This window comes from Schistocerca americana, chromosome 2 (assembly GCF_021461395.2).
Source record: "Schistocerca americana isolate TAMUIC-IGC-003095 chromosome 2, iqSchAmer2.1, whole genome shotgun sequence".
NCBI classification, from domain to species: Eukaryota; Metazoa; Arthropoda; class Insecta; order Orthoptera; family Acrididae; genus Schistocerca; species Schistocerca americana.
In genome coordinates, this window is record NC_060120.1 from 1,091,709,717 (window position 1) to 1,091,714,172 (window position 4,456).

Sequence of the window (4,456 nt, forward strand, 5' to 3'; positions counted from 1 at the left end):
CTTCACTTCAGGTTTAGTGTATCTCTTGCACCTTCTTATTGACGATGAAACAAAGAAATTGCATCCAGAATTTCATATAAAAGGCACAATGCCGACTTAAGTACAAGAGGACTGACACTCTAACTTCCTGTGATTTGAATCTCTCATGTGAGTCCAGTTTTAGATTCCGATGCTTCACTTCAGGTTTCCTGTATACCTCGGAACATCTTAATAACGATGAAACACAGAAATTGCATCGGAATTAAATTCAAAAGGCACAATGCCGACTTAAGTCCAAGAGGACTGACACTCTAACTTTCTATGATTTGAACCACTCCTGTGAGTCCAGTTTTAGACTCCGATTCTTCACTTCAGGTTTACTGTATCCCTTATACCTTCTTATTGACGATGAAACAAAGAAATTGCATCCGAATTTAATACAAAAGGCACAATGCCGAATTAAGTACAGGAGGACTGACACTCTAAGTTTCTATGATTTGAACCTCTCCTGTGAGTCGAGTTTTAGATTCCGATGCTTCACTTCAGGTTTTCTGTATCCCTTGGACCTTCTTATTGACGACGAAACACAGAAATTGCATCCGAATTTAATACAAAAGGCACAATGCCGACTTAAGTACAAGAGGACTGACTCTCTAACTATCTATGATTTGAACCTCCCCTGTGAGTCCAGTTTTAGATTCCGATGCTTCACTTCATGTTTACTGTATACCTCGGAACTTCTTATTGACGATGAAACACAGAAATTGCATCGGAATTTAATACAAAGGGCTCAATGCCGACTTAAGTACAAGTGGACTGACATTTTCACATTCTATGATTTGAACCTCCCCTGTGAGTCCAGTTTAAGATTCCGATGCTTTAGTTCAGGTTTACTGTATACCTTGGACCTTCTTGTTGACGATGAAACACAGAAATTGCATCCGAATTTAATACAAAAGGCACAATGCTCACTTAAGTACAAGAGGACGGACACTCTAACTTTCTATGATATGAACCTCTGTTGTGAGTCCAGTTTTAGATTCCGATGCTTCTCTTCAGGTTTACTGTATACCTCGGAACTTCTTAATAACGATGAAACACAGAAATTACATCCGAATTTAATACAAAAGGCACAATGGCGACTTAAGTACAAGAGGACTAACACTCTAACTTTCTATGTTTTGACCCCTCCTGTGAGTCCAGTTTTAGATTCCGATGCTTCACTTCAGGTTTACTGTATACCTCGGAACTTCTTATTGACGATGAAACACAGAGATTGCATTGGAATTAAATTGAAAAGGCATAATGCCGACTCAAGTACTAGAGGACTGACACACTAACTTTCTATGATTTGAACCTCTCCTGTGAGTCCAGTTTTAGACTCCAATGCTTCACTTCAGGTTTACTGTAACCCTTGGACCTTCTTATTGACGATGAAACACAGAAATTGCATCCGAATTTAATGCAAAAGGCACAATGCCGACTTAAGTACAGGAGGACTGACACTCTCACTTTCTATGATTTGAACCTGTCCTGTGAGTCCAGTTTTAGATTCCGATGCTTCACTTCAGGTTTACTGTATCCCTTGGACCTTCTTATTGACGATGACACACAGAAATTGCATGCGAATTTAATACAAAAGGCACAATGCCGACTTATGTACATGAGGACTGACACTCTAACTTTCTATGATTTGAACCTCTCCTGTGAGTCCAGTTTTAGATTCTGATGCTTCACTTCAGGTTTCTGTATCCCTTGGACCTTCCTATTGACGATGAAACACAGATATTGCATCCGAATTTGATACAAAAGGCACAATGCCGACTTAAGTACATAGGGACTGACACTCTCACTTTCTATGATTTGAACCTCTCCTGTGAGTCCAGTTTTAGATTAAGATGTTCACTTCACGGATACAGTATCCCTTGGACCTTCTTATTGACGATGAAACATAGAAATTGCATCCGAATTTAATACAAAAGGCACAATGCCAACTTAAGTACATGAGGACTGAAACTCTCACTTTCTATGATTTGAACCACTCCTGTGAGTCGAGTATTAGATTAAGATGCTTCACTTCAGGGATACAGTATCCCTTGGACCTTCTTATTGACGATGAAACACAGAAATTACATCCGAATTTAATACAAAAAGCACAATGGCGACTTAAGTACAAGAGGACTAACACTCTAACTTTCTATGTTTTGACCCCTCCTGTGAGTCCAGTTTTAGATTCCGATGCTTCAGTTCAGGTTTACTGTATACCTCGGAACTTCTTATTGACGATGAAACACAGATATTGCATCCGAATTTGATACAAAAGGCACAATGCCGACTTAAGTACATAGGGACTGACACTCTCACTTTCTATGATTTGAACCTCTCCTGTGAGTCCAGTTTTAGATTAAGATGTTCACTTCAGGGATACAGTATCCCTTGGACCTTCTTATTGACGATGAAACATAGAAATTGCATCCGAAATTAATACAAATGGCACAATGCTGACTTATGTAGAAGAGGACCGACACTCTCACCTTCTATGATTTGAACCCCTCCTGTGAGTCCAGTTACAGATTCCGATGCTACACCTCAGTCTTACAGTATCCCTTGGACCTTCTTATTGACGATGAAACACAGAAATTGCATCTGAATTTAATACAAAATGAACAATGCCGACTTAAGTACAAGAGGACTGACACTCTCACTTTCTATGATTTGAACCTCTCCTGTGAGTCCAGTTTTAGATTAAGATGCTTCACTTCAGGGATACAGTATCCCTTGGACCTTCTTATTGACGATGAAACACAGAAATTGCATCCGAATTTAATACAAAAGGCACAATGCCGATTTAAGTACAAGAGGACTGACACTCTCACTTTCTATGATTTGAACCTCTCCTGTGAGTCCAGTTTTAGACTCCGATTCTTCACTTCAGGTTTACTGTATCCCTTATACCTTCTTATTGACGATGAAACAAAGAAATTGCATCCGAATTTAATACAAAAGGCACAATGCCGAATTAAGTACAGGAGGACTGACACTCTAAGTTTCTATGATTTGAACCTCTCCTGTGAGTCGAGTTTTAGATTCCGATGCTTCACTTCAGGTTTTCTGTATCCCTTGGACCTTCTTATTGACGACGAAACACAGAAATTGCATCCGAATTTAATACAAAAGGCACAATGCCGACTTAAGTACAAGAGGACTGACTCTCTAACTATCTATGATTTGAACCTCCCCTGTGAGTCCAGTTTTAGATTCCGATGCTTCACTTCATGTTTACTGTATACCTCGGAACTTCTTATTGACGATGAAACACAGAAATTGCATCGGAATTTAATACAAAGGGCTCAATGCCGACTTAAGTACAAGTGGACTGACATTTTCACATTCTATGATTTGAACCTCCCCTGTGAGTCCAGTTTAAGATTCCGATGCTTTAGTTCAGGTTTACTGTATACCTTGGACCTTCTTGTTGACGATGAAACACAGAAATTGCATCCGAATTTAATACAAAAGGCACAATGCTCACTTAAGTACAAGAGGACGGACACTCTAACTTTCTATGATATGAACCTCTGTTGTGAGTCCAGTTTTAGATTCCGATGCTTCTCTTCAGGTTTACTGTATACCTCGGAACTTCTTAATAACGATGAAACACAGAAATTACATCCGAATTTAATACAAAAGGCACAATGGCGACTTAAGTACAAGAGGACTAACACTCTAACTTTCTATGTTTTGACCCCTCCTGTGAGTCCAGTTTTAGATTCCGATGCTTCACTTCAGGTTTACTGTATACCTCGGAACTTCTTATTGACGATGAAACACAGAGATTGCATTGGAATTAAATTGAAAAGGCATAATGCCGACTCAAGTACTAGAGGACTGACACACTAACTTTCAATGATTTGAACCTCTCCTGTGAGTCCAGTTTTAGACTCCAATGCTTCACTTCAGGTTTACTGTAACCCTTGGACCTTCTTATTGACGATGAAACACAGAAATTGCATCCGAATTTAATGCAAAAGGCACAATGCCGACTTAAGTACAGGAGGACTGACACTCTCACTTTCTATGATTTGAACCTGTCCTGTGAGTCCAGTTTTAGATTCCGATGCTTCACTTCAGGTTTACTGTATCCCTTGGACCTTCTTATTGACGATGACACACAGAAATTGCATGCGAATTTAATACAAAAGGCACAATGCCGACTTATGTACATGAGGACTGACACTCTAACTTTCTATGATTTGAACCTCTCCTGTGAGTCCAGTTTTAGATTCTGATGCTTCACTTCAGGTTTCTGTATCCCTTGGACCTTCCTATTGACGATGAAACACAGATATTGCATCCGAATTTGATACAAAAGGCACAATGCCGACTTAAGTACATAGGGACTGACACTCTCACTTTCTATGATTTGAACCTCTCCTGTGAGTCCAGTTTTAGATTAAGATGTTCACTTCACGGATAC